The sequence below is a fragment of the Equus caballus genome, chromosome 9 (genome assembly GCF_041296265.1).
Source record: "Equus caballus isolate H_3958 breed thoroughbred chromosome 9, TB-T2T, whole genome shotgun sequence".
NCBI classification, from domain to species: Eukaryota; Metazoa; Chordata; class Mammalia; order Perissodactyla; family Equidae; genus Equus; species Equus caballus.
Genome location: NC_091692.1, coordinates 87,815,646 through 87,842,719, shown reverse-complemented (window position 1 = coordinate 87,842,719; position 27,074 = coordinate 87,815,646).

Below are 27,074 nucleotides of genomic sequence, written 5' to 3'. Positions count from 1 at the left end.
GACTCAAGGACAGTCAATCCAGGTGACTTATGAGAAAGTCTAAGTGCTAGGGGTGGGGAGGAGAGGTGGGGCAGAATCTAACAACGAGGAAATGAGATTTGCTAGGCTAATCAGTTTTTTATTTGGAATTTGAGAAAATGTGGGGAGAATCAGTCGGTCAGCAGAAGTGTAATAAAAGGCCGAAAGGAAAGTATGGGTCAAGAGCCCAGCAGAGAGACATCGAAGGCAGAGCAGTAGAAGGGAGACTCACGAGCTCCTGCTGATAACAAGGCAGAGAAGGCTCAGTGGTTCCCGAATGCCCCTGAAACATCTGCCTTCCTGTCTCTTTACAATAAACTCCAGTTTCTTGAGGTAACATGTGTGAGTTTTGGTCCTTGCAATCAAGAGTCAAAATTACATACATGGTAAAGTATTATCTTTATGAAGTCTTACAATGTGCAGTTCAAATCCGATGGAAATTTCCTTTTTGTGTTCTGCAGTTGAAAGACAAGTAGGAAAGCTGTAGATATCAAGAAATATCTTCCTGTTTGTCACAAGATCAAGGTGGCTGGGATTGTGGGAACAGCTGCCCTGGAAAGTCACCTGGACCCAAAGTAGATTTTGTATAGGAGAAAAGACTCTGCTGTCTCAAGCCAGTGAGATTTAGGGGGTTGTTTTTCACAGCAGCATGCTCTATCACATCCTGCTAATATAGTTATTTAGGCTGCTGTGGTTGTTGCTAGTAACAGAAACAGACTCTGGCCATTATAAGCAAAATATATTACAGTTATTATATATAAAATTATATATATTATAAGAAAATGTAAATTTGTTGGAAGAATATAGGGTATCTAACAGAATCACGAGGAAAGCTGAACACCAGGCTTCTGAAAGAGGGTCCTGGTCATCCCCGATGATCGCAGCCATCAAATAATGGGTGATATGAATCGATTCTGGCCACTTTCTCTCCATTTTGCTGTGCTTAAAATTTAGATTCCCAGGGGAGAATGTTAGATTGACTTGATTAGGGGTCACCTTTCCACCCTTTGGCCAGAGGAAAGCAGGACATCTTGATAGGCAGTTTCACTAAAATTGTGTGCAATGGGGAGAGATAATTCCCCAAAGGAAAATCCGAGCGCCATTACAAGCAGACAAACAAACAAACAAGGAACAAACAAACAAGCAAACGAAAAATCCTAGAGAGAAAACAACAGAAGCCCACCATGCAGTTTCTGTTTCATGCAAACTATTGCTCCGTCTCCCAGTTTTGCTTCTGCCTGCACCCTCTGGATTGGCATTTGTGCTTGCTTGTCCTGATGTTGGATCCTTGACCTTCCTTGACTGGCATTGCTTCTGCCTCAGCTATGAGGATCCTGGAAGGTAGAGGATGGAACCCCTCATACAATCATTTGATCTCCTTCTAGCCTAGCCAGCTCCTCTCACCTTCCCCTTAAAGGTGATAGGAGTGTGAAATTGTACAAGACTAGACAGCTCAGGGCAGTTTGGGGGGCATAAATATGCACTGGCATGCTCCATCGGCAAGGAGCCCGGCCATTGCTGTGGGCTCCGGGCTTGAAGAATCTTTATCATCCTGAGGATCAATTAACAAACACATGGAATTAGGATTTCCAGCCACATAATGATGCTACCCAGAAAAAACATCCCCAAATAATTAAAATGAAAAATTAGTCTGTTTGTATATTTGACAACTGGCTAAGTGCAAGGTTCATTAGGAAGTTAGAAAATTGTTGCCTCTCTGCTTTCCAAGTTGGGGTCTATTTAAGTGCTATAGTGATTTTTGAGATGATTTTTCTATCTGAATGTCCCCCCGCCCCCACCGCCTTAGGCATATGGTTAACTCCTCTCCAGAAGTTGTTGGCAAGTTTTCTTGTGTTGCAGGTGCATTTGCAATGCCCATTTAGAGCAATTGAGAAGTGGGAGTTTTGAGAAAGGGAAAACACAGATGGATCAAATGAAACCATTTTCTCCAGACCTGTGGATCTCAGGCCTGGCCACACATTGGAATCACCTGGAGGTTTAAAAAACTGCATTGACGCTGAGTTCCACCCTGGATCAAATGAGCTAGAACTTTTAGGTATAAGGACAGGCATGAGTATGTTTTAAAAGCTCCACAGGTGATTCCAATGTACAGCAGGGTTAAGAAACACTGACCTAAAATCAACAGGAGCCTGGCAAGGATAATGCCCTTGGGAATCAACTAAGATCAACTCCCCGTGCATAAAGGAGTCTTTTGGATGCTATCAAGACTTTGAATAGTATGAGCCAGGGTCATCAGTAGTTATTAGTGGATGCCACCTCTCCTCCCAAAGAGACAGATTCATCACAGAGAAAAGAAGAGGAACAGAACAACATTTATTAAACTGTTATGGGGTGCCTGGCACCATATTACGTGCCTTTACACATGTTATTTGCACTGAGAATTTTGGCTCTGATTTGCCCATGAAAGACAGAGGAAGGGAGATAATTCCTCTTCACAGCAGGCAAATGAGCTAAGACTGGCAATTTCCTTCCAGCACTTTGAGTCTGGGGTAAGTGACATAAGAAGCAGGAGAAGTTTAAAGTTTATTTCTATAGCAGTGGCTGCTGAGAACAGAGTGGCAAGGGATGGGGTACCAGCTTCACCGGGAAGAGCCAGCGGCAGCAGCCCCCTCCCCACTGCTCGTGTGCAGAAGGACCCGGGTGCTTATTCTCATCTCTCAACCTGTCATGGGTCCTGCCTGTCTTCTGAGCCACATTCTCTAGCCTTCCTTTTGATTCTGTGGGACCTAGATATTCTTCCCCAAAATTCCTTTTCTGCCTTTATCTGAGATAGTTTCCCTTTTCTTACATATATATTTTTACATTGAAGAATCTTGGCTAACATATTATCTTATGTATAATAGTAGCAACAATAATCATGCAAATATTTTGTAGGTGTTTGTTGGTTAAAACATACTTTTATATACTTACAATAGGTCTATGATATATATATATATATATATATCAGAAAATGCATATAAACTATTTACCACTTTACACCCACTTGGAGGGCTAGAATAAAAAAAACAGACAATAACAAGTGATGGTGAGGATGTGGAGAAATTGGAACTCTCATACATTGTTGGTGAAAATGCAAAATGGTGAAGCCACTTTGGAAAACAGTTTGGCAGTACCTCAAAAGAATTGAAAACCTATGTCCATATAAAAATTTTTACACAAATATTCATAGCAATATTATTCATAATAGCCAAAAAGTGGATACAACCCAAATATGCATCAAATGATGAATGAATAAACAATATTTGGTGTATCCATACAGTGGAATTTACTCAGCCGTAAAAAGGAATGAAGTTCTGAAACGTGAGGGAACACTGGAAGCATCATGCTAAGTGAAAGCAGCCAGACACAAAAGGCCACATGTTATCTGATTGTATTTCTATGAAACATCCAGAATCAGCAAATCTATAGAGTCGGAAGGTAGATTAGTCATTTTTAGAGGCTGAAGGGCGGCAGATGAGGGAATGACTGCTAACGGGTATGGGATTTCTTTTTGCGATAAGGAAAATGTTCTAAATTTATATGGTGGTGATCATTACACGTCTCAATGGATATTCTAAAAACCACGGAATGGTACAATTTAAAAACATGAATTTTATGGTATGTTAATTATATCCCCATAAAGCCGATACATAAAAAAAGAAAGCACATATAAAGGAGTTATACCATATGCACAATTAACGTATTGGAATTCATTTACATATTCTTGACCAAAAAATAGCAAAAAAGGCATTTTTTATACCACTTGGCTCTAAAATATGAACTGTTTTTCTGGTACTCAATCAAATAAATCGTGAACTGTTTAGTATTGGAGGAAAAATTGGCTCTGTATAAAGAAATGATACAGTATCACAAAGTTGTGTATAAGATACTCTGCAGGTGGTTTACGAGGTTTTCAAGGGTAATTTTGTTTTTTGTCTTATGCATAGACTGCAGAAACTAACCACTACAGTGTGTTAATATTTTACATTTTAAAGATGAGGAGATTGTAGTTCATGGAGTATATATAAAGTGTTGAGGGTAATAGCACCGGGGAGTAGAAGAATCTGAATTTTTAATCTTAAACTTCTGAACTCCAAATCCTATGGCTTTGCTTTCTACCATATGGCCTCTCTTAAAAGGGTATATTTTATATTACAAACTAAATAGTCACCAGTTTCAGTAGAATTCTGTGAGCATTCAGTCATTTATCCATCCATCCATCCATCCATCCACTCATCCATCCACCCATTCATCCATCCACTCAGTTATCAATTCATCCACGCATCCATCCATCCAGTCATGAACAAATGCTTGTTGCGCAATAATTCTGTGCTATGAATGTAGTTGTGCAAGGGCCGTGCATACTCTCAAGGAACTCATGGTCTAGTGGAGGTACTTAAGCCATAATCATACCACCAAACCACATTTGGCATATAAATTAGTCTTAGTTGATATTGATTGCTAAAAGCAATGGAATTTTTTATGTGGGTGAGTGGCAGTCACACCGGTTTTCCTTAGCAATTCTAATCATGATGGCTGCCAAAGCTGAGCATGTACCCTCTTCATGAGGAATAATTGTGTTTGAAATGGAAAGAATGTGGTAGGAATCAAGAGTCATAATGTATGGACTGGAGGCCTATTGTCTATCACGTTAGGGGAGCTCTTCTCTATCTTGGTGGTAACCAGGCTTATGCATCACTTCCAAATGTCCTACTCACTACTGGGAAAGTTACTTGTGTTCTCCATCCCTGGAGCCCTTGGCTGATGGAGTGTGGCCCTTTACAAGAATTCACTTGATCATATATAGGATCAAATACCTCGTATGTAAAATGGGGAACATATCAGTATTTATTTCATGAGTTTTTGATGAGTAATAAAGGAAGTCAATTAAGTGAGCTAAGAATCTGTACAGGTAATAAGGTAGAAAGACTTGTCCAAGGCCTCAGACAATAGGTCGTAAGTTGCAACAGCTAGTAAGGGCAGGAGTTCTGACCTAAGGTTAATGAACCTGACCTAAGGTTAGTTATATTCCAGGTCTCTGCCTGACAGATAGGCATTCTGTAAAGCTGTGCACCCTGGAATGGGATCAAATTACAATGATTATATGTTATTCTCTGCACAGGGAGATAATGGCTCCTCCTCATGGTTCCAGCATGGTGAGACAGCGAGGCTGGAGGCAGGCAGACTTGTTTCAGAATCCAGACTCTACTCCTCATGGTCCTCACAGTAAAATGAGAACAATTTCACAGGTTTATAATGAAGACTCAGTGAGTCATGCATGTAAAGTGCTTAGCAGAGGCCCTGGCACACAGCATAACACTTGCCACTAAACCTTTATTATTGCTGTTGTAATCGTTATTATTTGTCTAGAGGCCATAGTGAACCTGACTTGCGCATCCTCATTTCCTCTGGGATTGGCTTGAGGGGATGTCAAATGACATGGCACAGACTTAGTCTAGGACAAGGGGCCTCAATCCCAGCTGTGTATCAGAGTTATCTGGGGTGCACTATGTTTTACCACTCTAGTTATTTTTTTATGATTTTAATAAAAATATTAACACACACATATGAGAAAATTCAAAAGGGTACACAGTGAAAGGTAAATCTTTTTCTGCCAACACAGATCTTCAGTTTCCCAGACCCCTCTGAGAGGCAACTGCTGTTACCAGAAGCTGGTTTCTTTCTGAAATACGATAGATGCATACTCATTTGATATATCTTTATTTTTTTAAAGATTTTATTTTTATTTTTCCTTCCCAAAGTCCCCTGGTACACAGCTGTATATTCTTAGTTGTGGGCCTTTCTAGTTGTGGCATGTGGGATGCTGCCTCAGCATGGCCTGATGAGTGGTGCCGTGTCTGTGCTCAGGATCGGAACAGGCGAAACCCTGGGCAGCCCCAGTGGAGCGCGTGAACTTAACCACTCGGCCACGGGGCCGGCCCCTCATTTGATATATCTTTATGTTTATGCTACGTACACTGCTTTGCATCTCATTTTTTTACTTTGCAATCTCCCTTGGAGAACATTCCCTATCAATGCCTTCAGAATATGGCTGCAGTATTTTCCATTGTATGAGTGTACAAAATGAACTGACCCTATTCTCTCTTGATGGATGTGTAGGTTGTTTGCACACTTTGCTAATACAGGTGATGCTGCAATAAACACTCTTCTACATATTTCCTTTTGCACATAACATCTGTAGGATAAATATCTGGAAACAAATTGCTGGATCAATGGGTTTAAGAACTTTCAATTTTAGTAGGCATTTCTGAATTGCCTTTCAAAGATATTATACACATTTACTCTCTTAACAATAAATCTTCCCCATGCCAATTTTATAACCTTTGTCAAATAGAGAAATAAAAAATGGCAGCCCATCAATGTTTTAAATTGTATTTTAAAGTTTATGACAAACAATAAGCCTGTGTTCATATGTTTAAAAGCAAAATTTATTTACTTTTCTGTGAAATTTCTGTCCTTTTCCTGTGCCTGTTTTCCTGTTGGGTTCTTATTTATTTAAAACTCTCTACTTATATAGGTGATACATTGTATTATCTTGGAAATATTTTCTTTCCTGTTTGCCTTTTTCTTTGACTTTATGGCTATTTTTGTGTGCACAGATTTTTAACTTTTATATGGTCAAATATATTTATTTCTTAATTGTCTCTAGGTTTTATGTCTTTCTTAAAATGATCTACTGCAATCTAAGATTATTTAAAAGCATCTCTCTTCCTCTCTCTCTCATTAAGGACACTCATTTACCACCTTCTTAGATTCATTGCCTTTATGAAAATATTTTGTAATCTTTGTTTTTCTTCTTATTTTCCAAAACACTTTCCACACATTCTATTTATTTTTTTAGTGAGGAAAATTGGCCCTGAGCTAACATCTGTTGCCAATCTTCCTCTTTTTGCTTGAGAAAGATTGTTGCTGAGCTAACCTCTGTGCCACTCTTCCTCCACTTTACACGTGGGACACTGCCACAGCATGGCTTGCTGAGTGGTGTGTAGGTCTATGCCCGGGATCTGAACCCATGAACCCCGGGCTGCTGAAGTGGAGCACATGAACTTAACCACTATGCCACCGGGCCAGCCTCAGTTTCCACATATTTTTAATTAGGGTTACCCTGCTGTACACTGGATCCCCAGAACTTATTCATAAGTTCTGTTACATGTTTTCACTATTTTAAATTTCCAATCACTTATTAATTTTTATTTTCTTTCAATTTACAAAGTGTTTCAGAAAGTTTTACATTTTTTTTGATGGGATGGGATATTTTTTCTGATTTTCATAGTAATTTAAAATGTTATTGCCCTGTAGTCAGAGACTTTATCTGTATTCTTTTTTCCTTTTGAAATGTATTGAGGTTTTCTTTGCATCCTAATATATTCTCGATTTTCATAAATGTTCCATAGACTCTTGGAGAGAAATGTTCTGTTCTTTATTTTGGGGCTTTAAGTTAGTATAAATGAATAGGTTCTCATTCGTTTATTTTGTCACTTGGATCTTTTATAGCCTCGCTTAACTGTCGGTCTATTTGATCTAATATGGGCTGAAGGAGGTGAATTCAACGACTTAAGTATTATTATCTTTCTGTCTTTGTTACTTATACTCCCTTTAGGTTTTGCTTTATGGATTTGGATGTCGTATAATTTGGTTCACTAAGACTGTTACATATTCAGCGAAGAGCATAATAATTCTTTTCTATAATAACATTATTTTAATAAAGTACCCTATTTTATCCAATTTAACGCATTTTGCAATGAGTTAAACCTTATCTTTTATTATTTATAACAGCTCTCTTGCCTGTTTTTTTTTCTTGCGTTTGCCTAGTAGTTTGCTGCCCATTCTCTTCCTTTCAACTTTTCTGCTTCTTATACATAATACATGATTAGCTTTTGCTTTGTGAACTAACTTCAGCATTCTTTTTTATCGTGAATTTATTCTAATCGCATATTTTCATTTGCCAATATGCTTCTTTTTTCCCTGTCTTCTTATTTGTATATCTTCCCTAGCATTATCCTTTGTTTTTGATACTTTTTTATATAAATTAAATCTTTCAGCGTGCTCTCTATTTTGGTTTCTGCACATCTGCATTTCCACTCTCAGCTCAGCCACAGGAGCAGGATAAAGGGATTTCCCAGAAGGGAAATGAGTGAATGTGTGACCAGCAGCCCAGGAGAGGGCCTGGAGTGCATGTCCTTGCAATTACACTGGCTACTGATTCTTTTCCCAAACAGAGTGGTGACCATATTTGAGCTCTCAGGGAGCAAATAGCCATAGAAATCTGTCACTAAATATTTACTATTCTAGGTACTGACCGATATGAGTCAAGTAAAACCAAGTTCTTGCTATTCATCCTCTGAATCTCCATTTTTTGCCGGATAAAATAAGGGAATTGAACTAAAAGACATATAAGGTTCCCTTCCAGTTCTCTTTATAATTATCATGGCTACTATCAAATAATTTATTATATCTTTACATGTCTCTAGCCTGGAACAATGTGAAATACTTAACATTTTTTTTATTAAACTGTAACATGCAAGAAAATGCACAGATCATAACTCTACAGCTTGAAGAATTATCACAAAAGGGGCCTTCTGGGATAGCTATTGCCAAGAGTGGGAAACAAAATATCCTATCCTCTTAGAAGCCCTCTCCTGTCCCCCACAGATGTAGAAAGTATCCTGACTCCTTCTGTCAGGGATTAGTTTTGCCAGATTTTAAGTTTTATACAAAAAGAGTCATATATCATTGAATATTTTAGGGTCTGACTTCTTTCACTGAACATTATGTTTGTGAGATTCACTTGTGTGGTTGCGTGTAGCTGAGGTTTTTCATTCTCATTATTGTATTGCACTGCTGTGTATAAATACGCCACAATTTATTTATCCATCCTATTGCTGACGGAATCTTGTTTTTTCCCCCAGTTTTTGGTTATTGCTTATTGTTCAAATGTTAATTTGAACCATCTGCTATGTGTCTTTTTGGGAAATGTGCACTCATTTCATTTGGTTATATGTTTAGGAATGACATTTCTGCATTATCGGGGTTATATTGTTCAACTATAACAAGTAATGCTTATTTTCAACATGGTTCTAACTATATTCCCAACCGAAGACGAGGGGTTCTAGCTGTCCTACATTTTCACCAATGTGATGTCATCAGAAGCTTTAGATTTTAGTCATTCTGTTGAATACGAGATAGTATCTCATGATCTAAATTTGTATTTCTCTGATGATTAATGAGATTGAGCACATGTTTATTGACCATTTGAATATATCTTTTTGTGAAGTGCCTGCTCAAATCTTTTACCCTCTTTTGTATAAGACTGTCTTTTTTCTTATTGATTTGTACGAGTTCTTTATATATTCTGAATATGAGCCCTTTGCTAATTGCACATATATGATCTTCTCCCAGTCCCAGGCTTGCGTTTTCATATCCTAACAGTACCCTATGAGGAAGGTTTTAATACAAACATAGTCTATACTTGTCATCATTTCCTTTATGGTTAGTGCTTTTCATGTCCTATTTAAGAAATTTTTGCATACTCTGAGACTATAAATGTGTTATTTTCTAGAAGCGTTATTAATTTATTTTTCAGATGTAAATCTTCAGCACATCTGGAATTGATCATCTATATATAGGAACTGAAATTTCTATTTTCCACACTGATATCCAATTCATCAGCCCCTTTTATTAAAAATAATGTCTTTCTACACTGCCCTGTCGCTTTTGTCCTAAATGCATGAATCTTTTTTTAAATTTCCCGTTTTATTCCATTAGTCTATTTGCCTACCTTTATGCCTCTATTATAGTGTCTTACTTACTGTAGCTTTGTAATAAGGCTGCATATCTAAGAGTATAAACTAGTCTCTTTGATCTTTGTCACTCCATATAATTTTGGAATTAGTCAATTTACACACATGTACACACACACCAGGATTTTAATTAGCATGATATTGGTTCAAGACAGTGTGATACTGGTGAAGAGATACAAAAAAAATCAACTAATGAAAAGAGCAGAGAGCCCTGGAAGCACATAGGAAGACAATTAGGGTGAAGAAATAAGAAAACTAATATTAATGAGCATCTCCATGTGGTACAGGTTTTGCTTCTTAAAGCCATGGAAGGTTGTTGTCATTTCCATTTTGCAGAGAAGGAGAATGTACTAAGTAAGCAGCTTGTATCAGCCAGCAGGTGACGGAGCTGGGATTTGAATGCAAGCATGTTTAATTCTTACTTTTAAGTCTATGATCTTTCATTACCTTGCTCAGTCAGCAAAGGAGGGAGAAAAAGTGGTCTAGAGTTCTCTGCGGCTCTACCCTCTAAGTCGGTAATTCTCAACAAGGAGGCGATCTTGTGTCCCCAGGTATATTTGCCAATGTCTGGGGACAATTTTTGTTGTCACAACTGGGGGACAGTGTTGCTGACATTTAGTAGGCAGAGGCCAGGGAGGCTGCTAAATGTGCCACATTGCAAAGGAAATTCCCCCTTTCCTAATAAAAAACTGTCCTGTCCAGATTGTCAGGAGTGTCATGGTTGAGAAGCCCTCTCTACCTGAAACCACCTTGTTTATCCTCATTAGACTCAGTCCTGTCACATCCCCTGGAACAAGTCTGGGTTCCAGTTAAGGACACTGTACAGAGTTTCACTCCAGGAAGTGTCTGACTTAGCATTCCAGACTGTGGCTATGCCCTGACCTTTGGGGTATAGCTCCTCAAAGGCTAGATTTCTGTTCTTAAAGATAATGGTATATATGATGATTAATTTTAATGTAAACTTGGTTAGGCCGTGGTACCCAGGTATTTAGTCAAACATTATTCTAGATGTTTTTATGAAGGTATTTTTTAGATGAGATTAACATTTAAATCAACAGGCCTTGAGTAAAGCAGATTATCTTTCATAATGTGGGTGAGCCACAGCCAAGCAGGTGAAGGCCTTAAGAAAAGAAAGATTGACCTTCTTTGAGAAACAGGGAACTCTGCCAGGAGATGCCTTTGGACTAGAATGCAACATCAGTTCTTCCCTGGGTCTCTAGCCTGTTGGCTTACCTCCAGATTTTGGCATCTTCCACAATCTCATGAATCAATTCCTTAAAATCTCTCTTTCTCTCTCACACACACCCTATTGGTTCTGTTTTATAGACTGAAGGTTTGTGTCTCCCTCAGAATTCACATGCTGGAATCATAATGCCCAATGTTATGGTGTTAGAAGGTGGGGTCTTTGGGAGGTGCTTACATCATGCGGATGGAACCAGACGATCCAGAGAAGCATCTAGCCTTTTCCACCAGGTAAGGATACGACAAGAAGCCTGCAATCCAGAAGACAGCCCTCATGTGACCATACTGGCACCCTGATCTCGGACTTCCAGGCTCTAGAAATGTGAAAAATAAATCTGTTGTTTACGCCACCCAGTCTGTGTTATTTTGTTATAGTAGCCCCAATGGACTAAGATACCTGGAGAACCCTGACTGATACAGTGTAGAATAGAGGTTATGAATGCTATCTTAATGACTTACTAGCTATGTATCTTTATGCTAGACTGTTAACATCTCTATGTTCAGGAAATGCGGAATCTACTGAGGAGGGCCTGCCAAGGTAGATGGTTCCTAAATATGTCTTCCCACTCCCATTTATTCAATAAACATGCCTTGAGTGCCTGCCATGGCCCAGGTCCTATGCCAAGTGTAGGGGAAAAGTAGATGCAAGACCTAGTACCTCCATCCTCAAGGCTCTCACATCCTCATGGGAGGGACACATTATAAACACATAATTGTCGTAATACATGTTTGATTAGTGTAGCCATACCACTGTTCGTTAAGAACAGAAGAATCCCAGAAAGGGGCATCTTAACCAGCCCAGTGATTGGGCTCAGTTTCCAAGAGAACTGTAGACCTGGGCTGCATCTTAAGAAAGGAATAGCTATGAGACAGGAAAGGCGAGAGAAAGGATGAGGGCACGCCAGTCATCAGAGATGGATGAGCAATGGTGTGCACTGGACACCGTGAATCCCGTGATGACAGGTTGTTGACACTCAGAATTAAACTATCAGTTGGAACCTTCGCAGAGCTAGTCTCCTAAAAACACCTCAATTTCCTTATGCCCAACTCACAGGACTGCTGTGAACAGATAGATTAAGCTACTATGTGTCAAAATAATGTGTAAAGCGCAGAGCAAAATAAAAATTAAGCTTTTGACTTTTTGAGGCAGCTAGTGACAGGAGAGAAACACACACTCTAGCATTAGTGGATGCAGTTAGTTAAATCCATTGGTGATTTGAGAGCTGAATTATCTTTGGTGGAAATTAGCATTTCAGAGTCTTATCTGCGATATAATGATAGCTAAAACACCTCCTTCGCAAAGCAAAGGACATGTATGTTCTTTCTAAACTGTTAAGCATTATGTAAATATTTGGTGACTTTGTCATCTCTCTCCGTTCCCTTTTTATCCTCAGGCCCTAAAATCTTAAAAAATGTAAATTAGGTCCACCCTCATGTTGGTTATGGAATCTGACTAATGCGTATTTCGTTTCAATGTTTCAGTCCTACGTATATTCATGAAAATAAGAGAGGAACGAATTACTTCCTGCCCAATATATTTCAGTGAGGATTTTGATAAGCAAAACAATCATTTAATTGCTACATTTCTATTTCTACTACTGTCAGCCTGGGACAAGAGGCTCCTTATGCAAATCAAGAGGATTGGGGAAATGGATGCTGATTTATGGATTATCGATAATAAGTCAACATATTTTTCTGACCTTGGAAACTCAGCTCAAAGAGCAAGATCAGAAACACCAGCTCCAAAATGAGACAACATAGAAAGTAGTGGGGCCAGGCTGAATTAATATATTCTAACCTAATTATTACTGCTATACGTGAATATAACAGAGTACACCATTATAAATTGCTATGGACTGAATTGTGTCCCCCCAAATTCATATTTCGAAACCCTAATCTCCAATGTGACTGCATGTGGAGATACGGCTTTAGGAGGTAATTATGGCTAAATTAGGTCATAAGAGTAGAGTTCTAACGAGAAAAGATCGGCAGTCTTATAAGAAGAGGAGGAGATCTCTCTCTCTCTCCCTTTCTATGCTCATGCACCCAGGGAAAGCCATATATGTGAGCACAGTGAGAAGGCAGCTGTCTGCAAGCCAGGAAGAGAGCTCTCACCAGAACCTGACCAGGCTGGCAGCCTGATCTTGGACTTCCAGCCTCCAGAACCGTGAGAAAATAAATTTCTGTTGTTAAAGCCACTCAGCCTATGGTATTTTGTTACGCTGTCTGTAGTTCATGTATCCAGCAAACATTTATTTCTGTGAACATAAGCTGTGTTAACTACTGTGCTAGCCCCAAGATTAACAAAGGCTATTAGAATCCAGTTTTTGCTTTCCAGTGATTTAGTGGAATGAACAAACATGATTGAATCATTACAAATCAGACTTAGAAGTAAAAGCAAAGAACATGGATACACACAGGAGAACATATCTTAGAGTTCCTGGGAGGGTCAGGGGATGCTTATTTTAAGAGGTGACATTTGAACTGAGACTTGAAAGATGTCTTGTAGAGCATCCCAGGCAGAAGCAAGGGCATGTGCAAAACCTAGAAGGGAAAATGGAAACTTTGAGGAAATTTATATAGTTTTTGTGCATGGAGCACAGGGTGGTAAGGGATTTGGTAGGAGAAAAGCCTGGAACTGTGAACAAGGAAGGGAACGTCATGTGTTATCTAGTGTTCTAGGCTCAGAAGTTTGGATTTCATACTGAAAATAAAAAGGCATCTTTGAAGATTTTTTTCCTTTACGAATTATGGGGTTCTGTTGTTAGGTGAATATATATTTATAATTGTTATGTCTTTCTCATAGATTGATACTTTTGTCTTTACAAAATGTCCTTTTTTGTCTCTAGTAACAATTTCTGCCTTAAGGTATATTTTGTCCTATATTATGGCTCCTCGAGCTCTCTTTTGGTTACTGTTTCATGATATATCTTTCTCCATCTCTTTACCTTCAACCTGTTTGTGCCTTTGAATCTAAACTGTATCTTTTCTGGACAGCATATAGTTGGATAGTATTTTTTGTTTGTTTGTTTTCATTCTGCCAATCTCCGCTTTTTGATTTGAGTGTTTAATTCATTTACATATCATATAATTACTGATAAAGTAAGAATTGCATCTGCTAGTTTGCTGTTTGCTTTCTATATGTCTTGTGTCTGTTTCTCTCTCCCTCCATCACTGCATTATTTTATGTTGAATGGACTTTCCTTACTTTTCCATTTTAATTCCCTTGAGAAATATATATATATATATATATATATATATATATATATATATATATATTACCAAATTTATTGAGCTGTTTTCTCAGTGGTTGCCCTAGGGACTATAATTAACATCTTAAAACAATCTAGTTTAAATGAAAAACAACTTAATTTCAGCAGTATACAAAACTTTGCTCTCATATCGCTCCTTTTCCTCTCTCCTTTTTTGCGCTATTATCATCACACAAATGACATCTCTACACATGTTAAGCCCATTGACATATATTTATAATTATTGCTTTATGCAGTTAACTTTTAAATCAAGTAGAAGAAAAAAGAGTTACAAATAAAACTTAAATTTGTGCTGAAGTCTTTCATAATTACCTATGTGTTTACTTTTACCAGTGTTCTTTATTTCTTCATGTTATTCTAGTTGCTGTCTTGTCTTTTCATTTCAGCCTGAAAGACTTACTTGAGTATTTTTTACAGGGCACGTCTTCTAGAAAGGAATTCTTTCAGTTTTTGTGTATCTCAGAAAGCCTTATTTTTCCTTTATTTTTTGAGTTCTAAACCAATTTCGTCTCTTCTAGTGGCTATCAGTCTGTTGGCTTTTACAGGTCCCATCATTGTGGGTCTGTTACTTTTTGAGACTGCCATGGAGCTGGGGAAAGAGTGATGGGAATAGGGCAAGCTAAATATAACAGAGCTCACTGTTCTTGCTAGGACTCAGTAGTTTTTCTGGACTAAATGTTCATTGGATTATTGCAAGGCTTTGGTTAATTTCTAGGCTTCTGTGAAAGTTGATTCTGACCTTTTTTCCTGTTGCCAGTGTTATTGTTGCATTTACGAGGAGTGGATTTTTGGGTGTTTTTACTCTGCCATTCTGGAAGTTCTTCCTGTATGCAAGGAAGCTTAACTGCCTTTGAAGAGGCTTAACCAGAGGAATGACATAATCAGAGTTATACTGGATTGATCACTCTGCTAGCTTTTGGAAGATGGGGTGTGAAAGAAAGAATAAGACACATGATGAGGCTTGGCAATCATTTAGGTAAGAAGTGATGTGAACTTGAACCATGCAATGTTGGCAATAAGCATGTTGCTCTAAGTAACTAGAGGCAGAGCTTTAACAAAAGACTTTCTCCTACTACATGAGAATTTGAACTCCAGTTAGGTCTCTTGTTGTGTTCTCCTCGTTTCTAACAAGGGTAAGAATGTCAGCTATGTTCCTAGGCAATATTTGTTATGATAAAATATGTGCTGAATGTTAAAATGAACCTGGACTGGGAGAAGTACACATATCTGATTAGTATTCCCTGGCTTGGGGATACCCTGAGTACAGTGCCTCTTGTAATTGGGTACATACCTGTGGTGACCCAGGAAGCCATATTTATGCAGTTGTTATAAGATATTTGTTCCCACAGGACATGACATATTAAACCAAGACTCTCATACCTGTTCAGTGTGGATCTTGTTTTTTGGTAGCTGAGTCATCATCTGAGGGGGGTGGGTGGGACGTACTCAAAGAGATAGCTCTCTTCTGCAAGGACTCCTGCGGAAGACATATGCCTGGTGCTGTACTGCTGGCAAGCTCTGGTTCCTTTCCTGTATCTTTCTAAGTGAATCTGATGCCATGCGTTGTAAGTCTTAATGTTTAGAGATCCTAACAAGCTACTTGGGTGGGCTTTGCAGACACCGTTTTGTTATACTTCGGCATTTATGTTACTGGGAGTGGTCTGCATTCTTACCTACTGGTCTAGAACTTGTGCTGCCATAGCACTTGCAGACCATCTGCTGTGAATATCATTTTACTTTCCACACCAACTTAACTCATTCTTTGAATATACAATCAATAACAATACTATTTTCATTCCAATCTACTCTGAAATTCAGCAATAATTCAACCTCATATTTGTATATTAGTAAAAATCCAATGGATTTGATGATTCTTCAGTACTTTCAAAGTGCTCTCACAGTTATGATATCATCTTTTTCTCAAATAACATCACTGTCCTTATTTCATATTGGGAAATTTAGGCTGTGTGATGTCCAGTGGTTTGTTCAGTGAGACAGACAATTAATGGCAGATCCACAACCTGTACCCTGGTCCCTCAGCTCTCAATTCAGTATTCTTTCTGCTGCCATACGAAGCAGAAGTTGTTAGCCATGTCACCAGGGGGCCCTGGTGCCAAGGGAAGCCAGTCTACACTGATTTTGTTTGAGATGATTGTTAGAAAGTGAGACACTCACCCACAGAGCCAATAGGGAAACTTGCCAGATCTTTTGAGGGCTTTTCAACCTTCCTGTTGAAAGAGGAAACTCTACTTCCTCATCACTTAACACTCATGTCACAGTTTTGGTGAGGGCCTTGTCACAACTGGCAAAATTCTTTTTCAGCTGCAAGCTGCTCATACATATTCAGAAATGCAAATTAGAATGTGTGCCCTTAACTGGAAAGAAGTTAATAACCTGTAATAGCTGCCTCTGACACTCCAACGCCCTTGCGTCTTCATTAAGCGGTGGCAAGAGAGGGCAGTTTTTCACGGAAACCAGTTTTGTCTTTTGACGTCTGCTTGCTAATAACATGATGGTTTATATTTCTGACAAAAGGATGCCTTCTTCTTGGCCTTTTATTCTTTATCTGAAATTTAAAAGGTTAAAAAATAAACTTATACTCTTTAAACGGTAGGATCTTAGAAGTGGGAATCATCTTTAAACAATCTTCTCATTTTTTCTTTTTGCTGAGGAAACCAAGTCCCAGAGAAGCAAAGCAATCTTCCCAAGGTTGCACAGCCCAAACTGGGAGTTCTTAGCCATTGTTTGCTTTTTTCTCCCCGTGTAATAAATACTATAATCTCCCATTCAACTGTTCTGCATTTGTGCCACATCATCACTAAATTTTAATATTTTAAAAAACAATATGTATAGTGGATTAATTATAGACCACTTACTGGATCAGCTCTTCAGAATGCTGAGATACAGAGGCTCAGAATTAGGTAGGGGAAGCACATAAAAGTTAACAAGTAAAATGCGTATATATATATATATATATATACATAAGAATAAGGGTATGCATATTGTCCCTTTGGGGAGTATATCCATATGGTTAGTTAATGGAATATCTGATTGTTTTCCATTTGTTGAACATATATTATGTAAACGCAATGTGACAAATGCTCTGCAAGATAATAAAGTGAATGAGAGATAGTCTCTGCCTGCTGAGAGCCTGCAATTTAATAAGGCAACCAGCATACAGGCAAATAATCTAATATCTTGATGCCATTACACACCCAAACATACATACAAATAGATAGAGTCAAGACTATGGATAACCTAGTCCTACACTGATTCCATGTCCCCTTGCATACTTTTCCTTGTTTCAGCCATTTTTCTTTATCTCAGCCGTTCAGCTTGTCTATCTCTGATCATACTATACCTTGTGAGACAGTCTAGCATAGTATGTAAGAATGTGAATGCTGGAGCCATAGTGCCTGGTTTGCATCCCAACTCTGTTGCTTACTAATTGGGGGGGGGGGGCGTAGGTTAACCTGTCTGTTCCTCTGTTTCTTCATCCGTTGTATAGATATGATAGTATTATCTACCTCATAGGGTTTTGTGAGGAATAAGTGAGTTAGGACATGCAGATTTTAGAACTGCTTCTGGCCCACAGTTAGCACTAAAATATTAACTATTAGTACAAAGGAACAGATCAATGATGCAATAACTTGGATGGATCTCAAAGATTTATGCTGAGTACAGTTTCAGAAGGGTATACACCATCTACTTCCATTTATGTAGCATCCTTGAATTGACAAAATTAGAGAAGTGGGATAAATGGGTGGTTTCCAAGGGTTGGAGCATGGGGAGAAGTGATTGTCTATAAAACAGTAGCATGGGTGCCAGCTGTGGCCGAGTGATTAAGTTCCCGCGCTCCGCTTCAGTGGCTTGGTGTTTTGCGGGTTCGGATCCTGGGCAGAGACATGGCGCCGCTCGTCAGGCCATGCTGAGGCAGCATCCCACAGAGCACAACCAGAATGACCTACAACTAGAATATACAACTATGTACTGGGGGGCTTTGGGGAGAAGAAGAAGAAGAAAAAAAGATTGGCAACATATGTTAGCTCAGGTGACAATCTTTGAAAAAAAAGCAAACAGTAGCATAAGGGATTCTTGTGATAGAAGTGTTCTGTATCATGACCGTGGTGGCGGTCACACAAATCTACATATGTGATAAAATTGTATGGAAACAAATATATCACACACAAATACACAAATGAGTACATGTAAAGCTGATGAAAACTGAACAAAGTTGATGAATTGCAAAAATGTAAGTTCATGGTTGGGGTATAGTACTATAGCAGTGTTAACATTGGAGGTAACTGGGTGAAGGATATAGGGGAATTTCCGTATTATTTCTTGTACATTTCGTTGGCCTTTACTGGCCTCAGTGCTTACTACTGGGAGATACCTTTAAGGCATCTTCTGCCTTCTGAGGAGCTGTTCCTTGTAACAAGAGAATTATGAATGTCTTGGGGAGGCACAGATCCAGGCATTAAACACAAAAGATAAAAGACAAAGACAGTAGATTTCAGTTCAGTATGAAGAAGTGTGTCCTATATTCAGAAACATCAAATAATTTCAGAGGCCACCCTGTATGGTAGTGAGTTCCTTGGCTCTGTTTGTATGCAAGGAGAAGCAGGAGCTGTGGGGAGTGCTCTAGAGGGAGCTTGCTGGTGGGTTAAACTAGGGGCCATTTAAGGAAGCTTCAGTTTAAGGTTCTATGACTCCTCTTTGCTCAGAAAGGAGAACCTTTAACTCATTAATTCAAAGTAGGAATTTTGTCACATTAAAACTTAGCTACTGGCATCTGGCAAAGAAGTGAAACAAGATAGAAAGGGTATGAGACTTCATACTTTTGGGTGTATTTATTTAGCACCACTTTACTTGACCTAAGAGAAGATAGGAAAGATACATAAAACATGGACCATGCTCACTCAGAGTTTACAATCCGAGTGGAGAGCAAAGCTGTGTAGAAGAAACATGTGCAGAATGGTAAGGAGATGTAAAATGCTATGTTAGGGAAAGAGAAATGGTTAACTTACAAGCATCAATCTTCCTTCCTCCTTAACTAACCCTTTTCTTCCACTAATCTTTTAAGGAAGTTTGATTTTGCCAGACACGATCTTTAGGTCTGAAGATTCACGTGCAGGGTTTTGTGTCAATACATGTTTTTGTTTCCTAATTTTGCAAAATCAGGAAAATTTGGATAGTGACTACCGAGATTTAAAAAATGGTACAGTGAAGGCTGTACTTGAGTTGGCTCAAAGCTCCTTCTCAAGAGAGCTTCGTAGACCACGGTGAGGACTTTTGCTTTGAGTATTGAGAGGGCTTGGGAGGGTTTTGAGCAGAAGAGTGACTCAGAAGACACTGACTGCTGTGTTGGAGAAAAGACGCGAGAGGGTGGAGAAGAGGCAGGGAGATAGGGAGGAAGGGATCTCAACCATCCAGATGAGAGATGACGCGGCTCTTCCCAGAGTATTTGTGGGGGCAAGAAGAGTGAGATGGGATGCTCTTGAAGGTGGAACTGAAGGATTTGCCTATGGATTGGATGTGGTGGTTGAAAGAAAGTGAAGTGTCAAGGCTGAAACCAAGGTGTTTGGACCAAACAACGGGGGAACAGAGTTGCCTTTTACTGAGACAGAGAAGACTTTAGGGGGAGCAGAGTTTGAAGGAGAAGCCAGGAGTTTGGTTTGAGTGGGCAGTTGATTATAGGGCTTCGTGTTCCAGGAGAGAGGTTTAGCTGCAGATAACAATTTGGCAGCTGTCAATGCAAGAGGCATTTAAAGCCTTGACATTGGCTGAGATCACCAAGGGGATGAGTATAGATAGAGAGCAGTGTTCTGATGACTAAGCTTTGGGGCACTTCAAAGATTAGGAGTTGTGAAGGGGAAGAAGAGCCAGCAAAGGAGACTGAGAAAAAGCTATTAATAATACAGGAAAGGATGCAAAAGAGAAGGGTATTTCAGAAGCTAAATAGAGGGGAGCAAAGACAGGAGGTGATGGCTGGGGGCATATGTAGGTCAAGAAAGAGTTTTTCAATTTTTTTATGATTGACTCTATTAAAGTATATTTATATTATCATGGGGATGCTCCAATAGAACCAGAACATTGATGATGCAGGGAAGGAAGAAGGCAATTGCTGGAAATACATCCTAGAATAGGTGACAGTGTCTGTTTCCTGGTTTACAAGAAGATGATTGACTTCAGATAGAAGTATGGACTGCGCATTTATAGTAACTGAAAAGATAGCAGAGTATATGGGTACAATGCAGCTAGGTTGTAGAAGTGGTGGTGGAGAGAGAAGAAATTCTCTTCTGCTTGTTTTTATTTTCTCAGGGAAGTAGGAAGTGAGGCCGCCAAGTGAGAGACACTACGAGGGAGGAGAACTTGCAGATCAGAGGATAGAGAAGGGGTGAAATAGTCATGAGGAGGACTGAGAAATGAAGTGTCTATAGGGAGTTGTAATAGGATTGCTGTTAGGACTATGAGCCCACTTGAGGAGAGACTTAGAATTTTTAAAGTGATTTTTGTATCTGCGTATTTATCTATTTTTCCCCAGTCATGCTCAGCTTAGCTGGATCAGGAACCAAGCAGGTGAAGAGTCATTTAACCAAGGTGGTATTTTTCTGCGTGAGCATGACAAAAGCATGAGGAGGCAGAGGAGTTGAGAATGTACCCATAGTGATTTTCAGGATGGACTACAGAACCTAAGCTGGAACAGAAGGAAGTGGGGATGGGAGGGGCAGGAGTAAGAGTGAAAAAATGGTAACATCATGGATTATAGATCACAGTGGAATCAAAGAATTTCTCCCCTCCCCTTTTCTCTCCTCCTCTTCACTCCTTCCCTCTCTTCCATCTTTCCTTCCTATTCTTCCATACCTCCCTCTAGCCTTTTTAGGGGACTTACAGACTTTCATCAGTTTGTCACTATAACATGCCACTGTTGTGTAGCTGCATATCCTTAGAAAAGTCAGAAAGCGTATTAGCAAAGTGAAGTCAGTGGGGTAGGGAATGTGGACAAGGACAAAAGAAGAGGAGAGAATAGCATGGAATTTTTGTATGATATGTGCCTGGAACATTGGGTGTGTTTGGAGGTGAGGAGTCAGGAGGAGTCGCTAGAGAGTCTTGGAAAATGGCCTTGCATTGGGCTGCTTTGAGGCAGCACTGATTTTCTCATCTCTATTTCATTAGGACTGAGCAGACTGCCTTGCACATAGTATACGCTTAATACATTTTGACTGAGGGTGAGAATGAGAGAAAGAGAAAAAGAATCACACTCTGAATGTCCTCAGATAGTGAGGGGGACATAGGCCATTGCCTTGCTGGGGATTTGCCCAACACAGCCTCATTTATTTCTGTCCTGAATGTCTGAGATCTGTGTTTCTCCCCAATAATAGAGTGACCCTTTCATTTATCATACAAACTGGGATACTTTTGAGAGTGAAAGAGGAGGTTATTAATGATTTTTTTTGGCAACAGGCCTAAACCCAGACCAAATGAGGGCATGTGGTCACCTCACCCGTCAGACAGGCACCTCTGTGCAGGGTTGGGGCGGGTGCAGGTGGTGGTCTGTGGCTCTTTCCCTGTGGGCAGGTTGCAAAGCTCAGGACTCGCTTCAGAAGCCTGGGTCCAGGTTGGTGACAGGGGTGATCAGGGCCACTGCAGCATGCTGGAGGTTGGTGACTCTTTTATTTCTTTAGTTTCTGGCTCAAGCACTCTACAAAGCAGACATTAAGGCAAATGAGAGCATGTGAAAAAGGGCAAAGAATAAAGTGTCCACGCATAAATATTACTTATTATCGGAATGCAGCAGATTGGAACTGATTTTATTTTCTTTTTTCTTTTTCTTTTTATAGATTACAGTCCTGAGAAATCTTACTTACTTAATACTTAGATGAGAATGAAAAGTCTTATTATGGCAATGTCACTCTATTGTTTGAACTTGTTTTGAGTTACATGCCACAAAAATTAATGATGATCTATAATAAATACACCTTTTTAACATTACATCAGCTGATAATTCACTTTGGTCTTCATCCAATTTTGTTAAGTGTTAGATTAGAAAACAGCTGATTTGCAAAATGACTAGTTACCTAGACATCAGAGACTATCCCTTTCTTGATTTCTGGTAAGTACATTAAAAAGTTTTTATCAACACTTACCAAATGACTAAAAGTTTTACCTCTTATTTTTTAATTTATAAAGTTTTTTATTTTTTTAAATTTTTTTATTGAGTTAATGATAGGTTACAATCTTGTGAAATTTCAGTTGTACATTAATGTTTGTCATTCGTGTTGTAGGTGCACCACTTCACCCTTTGTGCCCACCCCCCACCCCACATTTCCCCTGGTAGCCACTAATCTGTTCTCTTTGTCCATATTTTTAAATTCCTCATATGAGTGGAGTCATACGCAGATTATCCTTCTCTCGCTGGCTTATTTCACTTAACATAATTCCCTCAAGGTCCATCTATGTTATTGCAAATGGAATGATTTTGTTCTATTTTGCAGCTGAGTAGTATTCCATTGTATATATATACCACATCTTCTTTATCCAGTCATCTGTTGATGGGCACTTAGGTTGCTTCCACGTCTTGGCTATTGTAAATAATGCTTCAATGAACATTGGGGTGCATAGGACTTTTGGAATTGCTGACTTCAAGCTCTTTGGATAGATACCCAGTAGTGGGATGGCTGGATCATATGGTAGTTCTATTTTTAATTTTTTGAGGAATCTCCATACTGTTTCCCATAGTGGCTGCACCAGTTTGCATTCCCACCAGTGGTGTATGAGGGTTCCTTTTTCTCCACAACCTCTCCAACATTTGTTACTATTAGATTTAGATATTTTTTGTCATTCTAATGCATGTAAGGCGATATCTTAGTGTAGTTTTGATTTGCATTTCCCTGATGATCAGCGATGATGAGCATCTTTTCATGTGCCTATTGGCCATCCGTATATCTTCTTTGAAGAAATGTCTGTTCATGTCTCCAGCCCATTTTTTGATCAGGTTGTTTGACTTTTTGTTGCTGAGTTGTGAGAGTTCTTTATATATTATGGATATTAAGCCTTTGTCAGATATATGACTTGCAAATATTTGTTCCCAGTTAATGGGTTGTTTTTTTGTTTCAATCCTGTTTTCATTTGCCTTGAAGAAGCTCTTTAGTCTGATGAAGTCCAATTTGTTTATTCTTTCTGTTGTTTCCCTTCTCTGAGAAGACATGGTGTCCGAAAAGATCCTTTTAATACTGATGTCAAAGAGTGTACTGCCTACGTTTTCTTCTAGAAGCTTTATGGTTTCAGGTCTCACCTTTAGGTCTTTGATCCATTTTGAGTTTATTTTGGTGAATGGTGAAAAAGAATGGTCAATTTTCATTCTTTTACATATGGCTTTCCAGTTTTCCCAGCACCATTTATTGAAAAGACTTTCTTTTCTCCATTGTATGCACTCAGCTCCTTTGTTGAAGATAAGTTGTCCATACATGTGTGGTTTTATTTCTGGGCTTTCAATTCTGTTCCATTGATCTGTGCACCTGTTTTTGTACCAGTACCATGCTGTTTTGATTACTGTAGGTTTGTAGTATGTTTTGAAGTCAGGGATTGTGATGCCTCCTGTTTTGTTCTTTTTTCTCAGGATTGCTTTAGCAATATGGGGTCTTTTGTTGCCCCATATAAATTTTAGGATTCTTTGTTCTAATTTTGTAAAGAATGTCATTGGGATTCTGATTGGGATAGCGTTGAATCTGTAGATTGCTTTAGGTAGAACGGACATTTTAACTATGTTTATTCTTCCAATCCATGTACATGGAATATCTTTCCATCTCCTTATGTCATCATCCAATTCTCTCAGACAGCCCTTGTAATTTTGATTATATAGGTCCTTCACTTCCTTAGTTAAATTTACCCCAAGGTATTTTATTCTTTTTGTTGCGATTATGAATGGTATTGTGTTCTTGAGTTCTTTTTCTGTTAGTTCGTTATTAGAATATAGAAATGCTACTGATTTATGCAAATTGATTTTATACCCTGCAACTTTGCTGTAGTTGTTGATTACTTCTAAGAGTTTTCCAATGGATTCTTTGGGGTTTTCTATATATAAGATCATGTCATCTGCAAACAGCGAGAGTTTCACTTCTTCCCTCCCTATTTGGATTCCTTTTATTCCTTTTTCTTGCCTGATTGCTCTGGCCAGGACCTCCAGTAGTATGTTAAATAAGAGCGGTGATAGAGGGCATCCTTGTCTCGTTCCTGTTTTCAGGGGGATGGCATTCAGTTTTTGCCCACTGAGTATGATGTTGGCTGTGGGTTTGTCATATATGGCCTTTATTATGTTGAGGCAGTTCCCTTCTATGCCCATTTTGTTCAGAGCTTTTATCATAAATGGCTGTTGGATCTTGTCAAATGCTTTCTCTGCATCTATTGAGATGATCATGTGGTTTTTATTCCTCAGTTTGTTAATGTGGTGTATCACGTTGATTGATTTGCAGATGTTGAACCATCCCTGTGCCCCTGGTATGAATCTCACCTGATCATGAAGTATGATCCTTTTCACGAATTGCTGAATTCTGGTTGCCAAAATTTTGTTGAGAATTTTTGCATCTATGTTCATCAGTGATATTGGCCTGTAGTTCTCTTTTTTCATGGTGTCCGTGTCAGGCTTTGGTATCAGCGTGATGTTGGCCTCATAGAATGTGTTAGGAAGTGTTCCAGCCTCCCTAATTTTTTGGAATAGCTGAAAAGGATAGGTATTCAATCCTCTATGAAAGTTTGGTAGAATTCCCCAGGAAAGCCGTCTGGTCCTGGGGTTATATTCTTTGGCATGTTTTTGATTGCTGTTTCAATCTCTTTCCTTGTGATTGGTCTGTTCAAATTGTCTGCTTCTTCTTGAGTGAGCTTTGGGAGATTGCAGGAGTCCAAGAATTTATCCATTTCCTCTAGGTTGTCCATTCTGTTATCATAGAGTTTTTTTGTAGTATTCTCTTATAATCTGTTGTATTTCTGCAGGGTCTGCTGTTATTTCTCCTCTTTCATTTCTGATTTTGTTTATTTGAGCTTTCTCCCTTTTTTTCTTTGTAAGTCTGGCTACGGTTTGTCAATTTTATTTATCTTCTCAAAGAACCAGCTGTTTGTTTCATTGATTCTTTCTACTGCCTTTTTCGTTTCAATAGTATTTATTTCTGCTCTGACTTTTATCATTTCTCTCCTTATGCTGACTTTGGGCTTTATTTGTTCTTCTTTCTCTAGTTCAGTTAGGTGTAGTTTAAGATTGCTTATTTGGGATTTTTCTTGTTTGTTAAGATGTGCCTGTATTGCGATGAATTTTCCTCTTAATACAGCTTTTGCTGTATCCCATGTGAGTTGGTATGGCATGTTATCATTTTCATTTGTTTCCAGGTATTTTTTGATTTCTCCTTTAATTTCTTCAATGATCCATTGCTTGTTCAGTAGTGTATTGTTTAGTCTCCACATCTTTGTGCCTTTCACAGCTTTTTTCTTGTAATTAATTTCTAGCCCTATAGCATTATGATCAGAGAAGATGCTTGTTATTATTTCAATATTTTTAAATTTGTAGAGGCTTGCCTTGTTTCCCAACATATGGTCTATCCTTGAGAATGTTCCATGTGCACTTGAGAAGAATGTGTATTCTACTGTTTTAGGATGAAGTGATCTATATTTGTTGATTAAGTCCAATTGTTTTAGTTTTTCGTTTAGCTTCACTATTTCCTTGTTGATTTTCTGTCTGGATGATGTGAGAGGGGTGTTGAGGTCCCCTACTATTATTGTGTTGTTTTTAACATTTTCCTTTAGGTCTGTTAATAGTTGCTTTATGAACCTTGGTGCTCCTATGTTGGGTGCATAGATAATTATAAGCGTTATTTCTTCTTGATGAAGTGTCCCTTTGATCATTATATATTGTCCCTCTGTGTCTCTCTTTACCTGTCTTATTTTGAAATCCGCTTTGTCTGATATAAGAATTGCAACACCTGCTTTTTTTTGCTTGCTATTAGCTTGAAGTATTGTCCTCCACCCCTTCACTCTGAGCCTGTGTTTGTCCTTGGGGCTGAGGTGTGTTTCCTGGAGGCAACAAATTGTCTGATCTTGTTCTTTAATCCATTTTGCCACTCTGTGTCTTTTTATTGGAGAGTTCAATCCGTTTACATTGAGAGTGATTATTGATGCATGTGGACTTAATGCTGTCAATCTGTTGCTTGTTATCTGGCTTTCCTGCTTTTCTCTTCCTGTGTTCTTATCCTACCCATTTAATACTGCAATTTCTTATGCTGGGTTTCTTAGATTTTTCCTTATTTATGTTTTGTGGCTCTGTTCTGTTTTTTAGTTTAGTGGCTACCCTGAAGTTTGTATTTAGAATCTAGTGTATAATATAGTCTATTCTCTGGTGGTCTCTTACTTACTTGGCCTATACTGATTTAGACCCTTTGCTCTTCCCCTCCTAGATTATTATTTTCATTTCTTATTCCAACTCGTGTTATGATTTGGAGTTAGAGTGATAAAATCGTCTTTGCTTTGGTAGTTTTCTTAGCTTTATCCTAATGCTATAGTTGAATATTTGCTATCCTATTCTGGTTCTATTTATCTGTCTCCCTACTCTGTGGTTTGTGACACCTTTTTCCCTTTTTTCTTTTTTCAGGTATGAGAGCCTTCTTGAGGATTTCTTGTAGTGGAGGGCTTTTGGTTACAAATTCCCTTAACTTTTGTTTGTCTGGAAAAGATTTAA